Source organism: Letharia columbiana, assembly GCF_014066305.1.
Source record: "Letharia columbiana isolate WasteWater2 chromosome Unknown Sc0000018_s1, whole genome shotgun sequence".
In the NCBI taxonomy this organism is placed as follows: domain Eukaryota; kingdom Fungi; phylum Ascomycota; class Lecanoromycetes; order Lecanorales; family Parmeliaceae; genus Letharia; species Letharia columbiana.
The window spans coordinates 70,438-83,159 of NW_023501059.1; positions in this window are offsets into that span (position 1 = coordinate 70,438).

A 12,722-nucleotide genomic window follows, 5' to 3' on the forward strand; every position below is an offset into this window, starting at 1 on the left:
TCCTATCTTGAATGCAAATTGATGGCACTGTGGGGATTGTTTCAACTTTCCTAGCCTTTTGGATCTTTTTTTTCATTTATTGTTACAGCATGAAGCCATGTCCTAACTCGCCGTCAGCCACCATGTCTTCGTGAAAGTGATGAGGGTAAAGAAGCCCCAAAGTACTTGACCTGGAACACAGCTTGGAGCACTTCCAGTGAAAAGGGGAGAGTGCACTATTCGCTGCAAAAAACTCTTCCAATACTAATTAAGTGAATACGTATTTTATATCCTTAGGGTTACTTATAGAATTATCCTAACTTTTTTAATCGCAAGATTTATATGATTTTAGAAAATTTAAACGTATTAAGATAAATTATTAATATTTTTTAAAATATTACTCGTATACGAGTAAAGGCCTATAAATTAAATTTATAATCATTTTTTATTATTAGGGCTATCGAGTAAATTTAATAAGCGGTCTTTAGTAAGCGAACTTTGATAAGCGATATTTGAATTCCTTACGCTTTAATAATTATAAGACTAAATTTAGAAATTCTTTTTTTATCTAAAAGTCTATATTTTATTCTATAATTTAAAAAAAAAATTTAAGATTTAATAGAAAATAAAAAAGTTATTCTATATATTAATAATATACACTTATTTTTTTAATAAGAGAGTTTAAAAGAAATAATGATTTTAATAATTGCGGACGCTAATTTATTTACTCGCGATAATTTAATCGATCTAGTTAAAAGGCGTAATAACCTCGAATTTATAATTAACTATATATATAAATTTAAGATTTTCTAATTTAGCTCTATCTTATTCTTTTATATATATTAATATTTAATAATATTCGCTATCTAATAATATATAATCTTAAATTTAATAAATTCGAGAGTAGATTTAAAGAGATACTCTTTCGAAAACTTATTTTAAACTTATTCTCGTCTTATTATACGACGTAGAGCTTATAGAATTTAAGTAGATTTTATTATATTAATATATAATATTCTTAATATAATTACGATTTATAAGATTCTTAAAGCTTTAAAAACTCTAATCTATATTCTATTATTTAATTATTTTAATTTTTTATATTATTATAAGTTTAAAAATTTATAAATTAAATTTATAAGAAGTAATTAATTTTAAAATCTAGATTTAAGATTAAATTTAAGTTTTAAAGAGTAAAAATAATTTAATATAAGACTTTTTTAAATTTATAAAATTAAGATTTAATACTCTTATATTATAAGAAAGCTTAAATATCGAATAAACTTTAATAAGAAATACTTAAATTACTTATCTATAAATAATTATAAGATTAAATTTTAAAATTACTAAAACGCGTAATTTAGTCTCTATAATTTAAAAGAAAAATTAAAATTTTTTCATAGAAGATAGTAAAGTTATTAAAGAATTAAAAGTAAAAAAAGAGATTTTAATAATTATAAGCGTTAATTTATTTATTCGCGATATCTAATTAAAAATCGTAGATTTATTAAGTTTATAATTAAGTATATATATAAATTAAAGATTTTCTAATTTAGCTTTATTTTATTCTTTTATATATATTAATAAAATAAAGCTAAGTTAAAAATTTTAAACTTATATATATAACGAGTAAAGGTTTATAAATTAAATTTTTAATTTTTTTTTAATTAAAGCTATCGAGTAAATAGATAAGCGATCTTTAATAAGCGAACTTTAATAAGCGATATTTAAATTCCTTACGCTTTAATAACTATAAGATTAAATTTAATATTTTTTTTCTAAAAGTCTATATTTGATTCTATAATTTAAAAAAAAATCTTAAAATTTTAATAAGAAAACAAATAAGTTATTCTAAAATCAAATAATGTATATCTATTTTTTAATTAAGGCTATTCGACTATCGAGCGAACTCTAATAAGCGATATTTAAATTCCTTACGCTTTAATAATTATAAGATCAAATTTCAAAAATTCTGAAAAATTCGAAAAGCGTAGACTACGCTCTAAAATTGAAAATTTAAAATCTTAAAATTTTAATAGAAAATGAAAAAGTTATTTTAAAGTTTAATAATATATATATATATTTTAATAATTACGAACGCTAATTTATTTATTCGCGATAACTTACTCGATTTAATTAAAGAGCGTAGTAACTCTAAATTTATAATTAATTATATATATAAATTTAAGATTTTTAAGCTTAGCTCTATCTTATTCTTTTATATATATTAATTAATTATAAAGTTAAATTCGTTATATTCTTTAATTAAATATCGCGAGTAAATAAATTAACGTTCGTAATTATTAAAATTATTTTCTTTTAAACTACTTTAATATAAAATTACTTTTCTCTATTAAAATTTTCTAATTTTTTTTTTAATTATAAAGTATAATTTACGTATTTTAATAATTTAAAAATTTAAAAATTAAATCTTATAATTATCTAAAAGTAAGAACTTTAAATATTACTTATTAAAGTTTTCTTAATAGCTTTAATTAAAAAAATAGATATATATTATTTAAATTTAAAATAACTTTTTATTTTCTATTAAATTATAAGATAGTAAGATTTCTTTTTAATAAAACTATATAATAGCTAGATAATTATAAGATTTAGAGACGTAGTTATAAGAGTAAATAGATAGATTACTAGATAAATTAATAACTAAAAAAGAAGAAGAGAAAAAAAACTCGCGAGTATTTAAGACTTTTATTAGATATATTAAATACTCGCTCTAACTACGTAGCTTATAGTTTAATAAATAATATAAGCGAGATCTATTAATTCGCTCTAAGTACTTTTACTCTTATATAAAATCTTTTTTTTAAAAAATTATAGAGTATAAATTACGTATTTTAATAATTTAAAATAATAGAATTTAATCTTATAATTATTTAAAGATAAGAAATTTAAATATCGCTTATTAAAAATTCATCTATTTCTTTCTGTAAGATTATTTTATTAACTTAAATTTATTAATATATATAGAAATCTATATCGAAAGTTCTTTACTCGTACTAAATTATTACTATATAAGATAGACTGAATTCTAGAGAACTTAGTAAAAATATCTCTTAGATAATATATTAATAAGAGAGATTAAAAAATTTCTATTATTAATATCTTTTATTATATATATCTAATCTACTATTATATAATTATATTAGAGAGATAATTCTCTTAAATCTAATATAGCTTTAAACTATATTTGATTTAAACTCTTTAAGCTCTTATAGTCTTTATAATTATTTCTTTTTTTAAATTATTTAAATTTTTTAGATTTCTTTTAGCTCTTATAGCTTTATAGTTATTCTCCTTTTTTTAAGTTAAGTCTCTATAAGATTTTATATTCGAGAAAGAAGAATTATATAGATTAAATAATAATAGTAATATTATTAATTAGACGCTTTGAAAGTTCTTAATATTAAACTTCTATTCTTTTATTATATATAATATCTAGATAGTCTTATTAAAATTATAAAATCTTCGCGTAAGATAGAAAATAGAATAAAAGAGTATTATTATTTATAGCATTATAACGAAGATTAACACTTTTCTTTACTCTTATTCTTTAATATAGATTTCTTTAAAATACGTTACTATAATCTTCTTTTGATCACTATTAATTCTACTATAGACTTATTAGAATATTTCTAATAAAACTTACTTAATAGCTTTCATAGATAAGAGATCTCTTCGAAGAGTTTCTACGTATTCTTCGAGTTAAGATATTCTTTTTAATAAACTTAATAATATAAATCTTCTATCTTATTATTCTTATTTAATTTAAAAATTACGCTATTTATGATATTAGTAATAATATATTTAGATATATTATCTTCGTTAAATTCTATATCTTTTAATCTCGAGTTTATTTTCTCTTTTTTTAAAAAGATTCTTTTCTAATAAGAATATATAAAAGATATTATAAATATATTAGCGTTCTAATAATTATAAGCGATATAATTATAAACTAGTTACGTTAATAATAAAAAAGAAATTAAAGTTTTTATACTTTAATTTAAGATTACGCTTAGTTTTAATATATTTAATATTTAATTATATCGAGTTATCGATCTTATAATTATAAGACTTTTAATACTTATTAGCATATTTGACTTACGATTACTAGACTATTAGAATTATCTTCTTATAAATATTTATTAAAATAAAGAGATATTTAGTATTCTCGACTATAGCTTTAAAATAAGATTTAAAATTAATCTCTTTATTCTATAATATTCTTAGACTATAACTAATATTAGTTCTCAAAAATAATATATTAATAGTAAAGTTCTTCGCGTTATTATATACAAATTTAACTATCGATAATTATTATATTTAATTATTCTACTCTTAATAAATAAAGACTTATAAGTATTATTTTATAATACTATTTTATCTCTTAATCTAATTATTAATCTAAGAGTAATATATAATTAATAAACTTTATTTTATTTTTAGAAAATACGTTATATTAGATTAGAATTAAGAGATAAATAGCGAGTTATAATCCGTTACTATTAAGTTAAATAATTTATAATATTATATTAAAATTTTAATTAGAATCTATATAAACTATTTAATATTAAGCGTCTTATTCTATAAAAATATAATATATTATCTTTATAAGATAATTTATAATTATAAGAATTACGTATTATAAGAGTAATCGCGTTATTTTTTAAAAGGCGATAATCTAGTAATAAAGTTAAGAGAGATATTTTTTTACTTATAAGTTAGAGATTAATAAGAAAATTAACTTATTATATAGCTTATATCTAAATAATTTAATTATAGCGTATATAGAATATAATATAATATATTCTTTTATATTAATAGTAAGTTTTAATTAGAAATACTTATATTAAATTAATACTTAAGTTTTTTTAATATCGAAATAACTCGCTAATAAACTATTATAATATCTCTTAAGAACTATATCTTATAGAGACTTAAGAATATAGATCTTCTTATTATAATATAATCTCTTATTAAAGTAATTATAAAGTTAATCACTTAAGATCGCTTAAAGAGTTATTTATATTAAACTTTAGTTATATAAATATTTCTTTTATATAATTATTCTTATAAGTTAGCTTTATAAGCTTATCGTTAAAGAATTAATTATTAATAGAGTCTTTTATAGAATTCTCAGCTATAATAGTAGTATAAATATATATTTATTATTAATATATATTAGAAACTTCGTAAGTTTCTATAACGAGTATTCGAAAATAGTTAGATATAAATCTTATTCTTTCTACTACGCGAAACTCTTATAAAGATTTCTTTAAGTTTACTTAATAATTAATAGTTCTCTTATTAAATAATATTATCGTCTTATTTATATTTCGAAATTCTATTTAGAGAATCTATAAGATTATTTTTTTTTTTTTAATATTTAATTATAAAGTTATAGCGACTAAGCTCTTAGATTTATTATATTTATCTACTATTTAGATATATTATACTTATAAACTTCTTAAGATTATAATAATCTATTAAGACTTTAATTTTATAACGACTACTCTTATAATAGTAATATTAATATTTAAACGACTTTATAATAGCTAGTAGCTCTTTATTATAAATATTATATCGCGTTTTAATTAAGATTTATTTACGAGAGTAATAGACGATTAGATATTACTTCTTACTATATAGTTATATTAGAATACTCTCTAGAATATAGTCTAATATATTTATCTCTACTCGTATTAATAGCTCGAGATTAAAGTATTATAAGATCAATATAATTATAAAGACTATCTTTAATTTATTAAATATCTTTTATATATCTTTCGATAAATATAAAGAAAGTACGCTTATCCTCTTAGAACTTAAGCGACTTCGAATTAAATACTATTAAGATATTTTCTTACGTATTAATAACTTATAAGTCTTCTATAAATAATAATAACTTTATTAACTTTATAAGAGATATAATAATCTTATTAAAGTCTTAAATAAATTTATAATAAAAGTTTATAAATTTAATAAATATCTAAATATCTTATAATAATTTTAGCTTTAACTAATTCTTAATTAATAGTATTTAATCTTTCTTTATATTTATCTTAATAGAAGCGATTATATAGCTAAAAAAGTATATCTTATCTATATTAAAATAATATTTCTAAAAATTAATAAATAGTTTATATTATCTTAATTAATTTAATATCTACTTTATAGTCTTAATATATTTTATATCTATATCTTATATATAAATAAGAATATTATTAAGATAAATAATATAAAAGATATCTAGCTTCTTAGTTAACGCTTAATTAATATATACTTAAAACGTTATAAAGATATTTATAAGCTTAAATAATAAGACTTAATACTCGTAATAACTATAATATATTCTAAACGTAGTCTTTTTTACTTATTATCTCTTTTAATATAAAGGCGATAATATATAGCGATAAGATTTAATTAAGTATATCTCTTAGCTATAGTTAGACAATTAATAAATTTCTTAATTAAAAAAAGAGAATAACGATTCTTAATTATAATTATATTTAGTTTTTAATAGTTTATATAGAGATGTAAGTCCTCACTAGATTTTTATATAAAGAGAATTAATAATTTCGTCGATAACGTAGATAGTTATATAAAGCTAGTTCTTAAGATTATACTTAATATAATCTTATAAGATTTTAAGCTTTACTTTATTTAGATTATAGATTAAATTATAAAGCGATTATTTTTTATTTATAAGATTCGATAATATAGTTTATAAAGCTCGTACTTCGATAACTTAATAGTATTACTATTTAAAAAGATATTAAAGTATTTATAATACTTTAAGAGAAGCTTTATAATCTTAGTAATAGTAAGACTAGTCTAAGCAATATTTTACTTATAATCTCTATAAATAAAAGACTTATTAGCGAATATTACTTAACGCGTATATATAATAAAATAATATATTTCTTTATTAATAGCTAGCTTAATAAACTTCTTTAAATTAATAATATTAACTTAATATATAATTATAAGAGCTACTATCGCGATATATATTCTTTATTAAAATAATCTCTTAATTTAATTAATATTAAAATTCGCTATAGTTAACTATAATATTTTAAGAATTATTTAAATATCGATATTTATAGCAAGAAAGATATTTTAAAAATAACGAACTTAATCTTATTTATTCTTCTATTAAAATTTAATATAGTATATTTTATAGATCTTAACTATCTTATCATAAATTATATTAAATTTAATATTAATATTAAGTATTAATAAGTTTATCTTCTAAGCGATTATATAATTAATAATATTTACTTTAATATTACTATTAGCTAATATATTAAAATTCTTAATCTTATTCTTAATATTTAATATTAGAGTATTCTTAATATAAAGATTATTTATTTTCAATAATTTTTTAATTCGCTAATCTATAGCGTAGATCTTTATTATCTATATCTTAATATTAATAAAAGATTTTATCTTAATTATAGATAAGAGAATTAAGTTATTATATAAGTCAATACTTAAGTCGCGAGTTTAACTATCTAACAAAATATTTATTAATTTAAAATTATCTATAATTATCTCTTATAAAAATATAGCGATTAAAGTCGTTATTATATCTATTTATTTTTTATTAACTTTAATATCTTAGAAAAGTTAAAGAGTATCTATTCTTTAATAGTATAATCTCGAATAAGATATTTATATATATTATATTTATAGTATACGTCGTTCTTATAATAACGCTCTTATATATTATTCTTTAACTTATCTTTATATATTATAAATTCTCTTAATTTCTTCTTTCTTTTTCTCTTATCTCGATAATAGCTTTATTATAATCTTTAAATTTCTAATTAATAACCCTCTTATATTCGAATTTAATATCTTTCTTTTTATCTTAAAACTTCGTTAACCTCTCAAATTAAGATTTATTCTTATTAATATTCTTTAATTATTAAAGCTTTATTAATTATTTATACTTATATAACTATATTAATAACTCTTATATAGTCTTTAATTTTATTATAAATTTATTTAGCTTAATATAATACTTTAATAATACTTATATATAAAAGTAATTAAAGAATTATTAGTTGATTATAGATCTTAGTTAATTTAAAGTTCTATAGATAAATATATAGCTTATAAATATAGTTATAGAAGATATTAATTATATCTAATCTACGTTATCTAATAATAGCGAGCTTCTAATTACTCTTACTTTATACTTTATCTTTATCTTCTTTAAGAAACTCATAAAGTAACTCTATAAAGTATATTTACGATCGAGATTCTTCTAAATACTAAAGCTTTTACGATTTAAAGTTAATCTTAGCTTATTTTTTAAGATAATCTTTAATATAGATAATCTTCTTTATAGTCTACTTTCTATACTTTAAGTTATTTATTATTTTATATTAATTTTAATAAACTTATCTCACTTAAATTCTTTAAAGATAAATTATTATTAATACTCGTTAATAAAGCTATCTAATTTCTTAATATCGATTTCTCTTATAAAGAATTTTAAATCTTTTAATTTTAGACTTAGTTTCTCTTTTTTTAAGAAGCTCTAAATCTTATAACTTAATAATATATTATATCGATAAGTTAGAGTTATCTAATATTCTCGAAAAATCATTAGCTTAATTATATTAATAAGAGTATTTATAAACTCGTTATCTCGAGAAGTAAAATATTATATATTATTATTACTCGAATTAAAAGATTCTTATATAAAAACTTTCTTCTTCTATATTATTATTAGAAACTTTAATATTATATTATTTTCATCTAGTCTATTCTAAGATAAATATAATACTTTATAGATAATAGCGAGAGTTATAATAGTAATATTACTAAAAGTTAAATATATCTCTTCTTATTAATATAGATAGCTAAGAGTTAAAGAATTTAGAATTATAATAAAATTTAGATATATATAACTTAATAATAATATTTTAATTATTACTATATAAGATAGACTAAATTCTAGAGAATTTAATAGAAATATCTCGTAGATAATACGTTAGTAAGAGAGATTAGATCTCTATTATTAATATCTTTACTATACGTCTAATACTATCGTATAGTTATATTAGAGAAATAATTTTTATTTTAAAAAAAAAAAAAAAATTTAAAAATAGAATAATAAGACTATTAAACTATATATATAGATAGAAAGAAGATATAATATAGTAGAGGATGCCTTCGCCAAGGCCCGCTAGGCTATAGGGCTGAGTAGTATATTAAGGGTACGCTCGTAATACTACCCTCTCTCTTAAATAGTTATAGCCCCCATAACTAATAGACCGAAGATGTACGCTCATTGCTTACCCTATGTCTTCAAACATCCATAGTCCGTGTAGGCCTCGACCGGAGACGATTTGTCGAGGTGTGACGGTTCGAACATCGGATGGTTTCAATTCGTTCAAAAACACCATGTCCGAGGTTTTGCCGGATCGTATGCTGGTCTTGACTGTGTCATCCATCCCTGCCACAGAGATCCTAGAGATGTTGATTATATCTTGTCTGCGTGCCAGCAAGATTCTTCGAGTTCTTCTCCTTGCCCAGTCTGCTTGTCATAGTCCTCCACTTTTTTTTTTTTTTTTTTTTTTGTCTTCAACACCTGTTGGCAGCCTGGCCTGGGAGCTTCACTGTAGATTTGCCTTATGTCTCCCATGCTCTTACCATCAAGTCCATCCTCCGTTCCATCTCCTTTGCCTTAACTTATAGCCATCTTACTTCGTAGTGCTATCTATTACATCCATCCGCCTTATAAGCCTACCGCTTCGACTGTCGGTACCCCATAGGCCTACCCGTCTAAGCTGCCATAGCGAGTACTCAGCAGCTAATAACCTAACTAATATAAACCACTTCCATAAACTTAAGCACTTGCCAATTCGTGGAATTTGATAGAGAGGTGGAAAAAGAATCGAATATATTAATGTTGAATGCCATTTGGTAGCAGGCTTACTATATATATTGTCGACATGCTTAGTAAAGAGGTCGAATCGTAGTCGTTTCGGGGCTGTTCCCGTCGCCATTATAGTAGGCTTACTATGTGTATTATCGACATACTTAGTAAAGAGATCGTACTTTTACTACCTTTATAGCAGGCTCACTATATAGGATTTGTAATAATTTCTTTCTACTATCAATTCGCTAATCATACGAATAGTCCCTGTACCTTATTTATCCCTCGCCTACTATTTTAGCGAGGCCGTTCCGCTATCTCGTAAGGCTCTTTAAAATCGAGTTACCCGTCTAATAGGCTTACTTAGAGATACGATAGCTTAACTTAATATCTTACTAAAGCCCCTATCAACGTATTTCTTTAAATTCGTTCGCTAATTCGAATAGAGTAAGTTCGATTATATTTCTCTTCGTCGAGTATATAAAGAAGTCTTATTATAATATTAGAACTAGTATAGATACGATATTAGTATAAGTAAGATAGAACTAGAATAATAAGGCTATCGAACTATATATATAGAAAGGAGACATGATATAGTAGGGGATGCCTCCGCTAAGGCCCGCTAGGCTATAGGACTAAGTGATATATTAAGAATACGCTCGTAATAATAATTATATTAAACGCGTCCGAGATCGAATAATAATTCTTTCATCTATTTATATAATTATTATTTCTCTATTACTCTACTAATATAAATATATTTACTCTTAATACTCTTATACTGTTAGCAACTCAGCTAAAAAAGCTGGTTCCGAAGGTGTCTGCGCTTGACAGTTAGACACCCCTATTTGGACCTAAATACCTGCCCGCAGAGGCCCCGTAGGGCCTCCGTGGAGACTGTTTCTAACAATCTAACAATGCCTCCCCCTCTAGGGGGCTCGTCCTCGAGCTCCGAAGACAGACAGTGCAAAAATCGCAATGTTCCGGGGAGTCACTCCCCGAAAGATCCACGATCTTAAGGACAACATGCCCTGTGCTCCGGGGTTTACTCCCCCGAAGACTTCTAAATGCCCGCCATTGCGGGGCTTCAAATTGCCTCTGGGGTTTTTGCCCACGGGGCTACCAAGTGAAAGGCCTTTGGCCCCGCCTTCACACCGGTACATAATGTGGGAATGGGGCTGTATTCCGGGCCTGTGGCCCCGCCTTAGCGCACAGGAATCAAAGGCCTATGGCCGGCCTCGGGGTTTCTTTCCCGGGCGTCTGCTTGGGCTTTTTGCCCTGGGGCGTTCTGCCCGAAATGTCCTCGATGGAATAGGGCGTCCTGCCCGAAAATATTCGGCTTCGGGGCCCGCCTTCGGCGTGACTATTACCCGAGCGACCCTCTGAAAAAATCTAATTTCTGATTTTTGATGGGGGATTCAAGCGTTCTCGAACCCCCGACTCTCAAATTAATAACTAAGCGTGTCACCCTCGGCTATAGCTAGTATCGCTCCGAGGTAACTAGCCAGATTCTTTAAACTATCGACTTGAAATAAAGCGCAGACACTATTATTAGTAACTTAGCTAAAAAAGCTAATTTCGGAGGTGTCTACGCTTAATAGTTAGATATCTCTATTTAAATCTAAATATCTATCTATAGAGACTTCGTAGAGCTTTTATAGAGACTATTTCTAATAATCTAATATATACTTAATTAAATAAGAGAAGAATCTATAATAGATAAATATAAAGAATATTATAAAGAATATTATAAAGATAATTATTAGTAGTAGTAATATAATAGACTTATTCTCTATAATCTTATATTAATCTATTTAGCTAATATAAGAGAAGTTAATATAGTAAGCGAATATAAAGAATACTATAAAGAAATTAAGCGATAATAAAATTTTTAATATTAAGAATATAGCTTAACTCTCTAAGATTCTACGTTATATACTCTCTATAATTTTATATTAAATTATTACTTAATAAGCGAAGAATATTACTATAATTTAATTTATTATTCTTACTATATTAAGAAGTAAGAGAAGAAATTATAATAAATAAATATAAAGAATATTATAAAGAATATTATAGAGAATATTACGAAGAAATTAAGCGATAATAAGACTCTTAGTATTAAAAATATAACTTAACTCTTTAAGATCTTACGTTATATACTCTTTATAATTCTATATTAAATTATTACTTAATAAGCGAAGAATACTACTATAATTTAATTTATTATTTCCATTATATTAATATAGTATATTATTATAATAATATTATAAGAGAAAAATCTACTATAATAATTATAGTTAATTAGATCTCTATAAAAGAAATATTAAATAATATATATTTAAATAAATTAAAATTATTCGATATCTATAATTATTTTATTATTCGAAAAATTTTACTATAATAGAAGATATTATAGGATTTATATCACTAATTAATATATTATCTCTATTTCTTTTCGATATTTTAATACTTCTTATTATAAGAATATAGTCTTTCTCTATTTTTTATAAGTAATTATTATAAATTAATTCTTTATATTTAATAGACCTTTCTAATTAAGCCTTAACGCGCCTCTCTTCGTATATATATATCTATATATTATATAGTAATATAGATTAAATTAATTTTATAGTAATAAAAATAGATTAAAAATATATAGTAAGCGATTAGAGTTTAATTTAACTTAGAACTAAGACTAAAATTCGATTTAACTTAGAAAAATCTAACTTTATAAATTTAATTTATAGGCCTTTACTTATAATATAATAATAGACTATTAATCTTAGTCTATAATATTTTATAAATCTTTTTAATATATATTCGAAGGCTT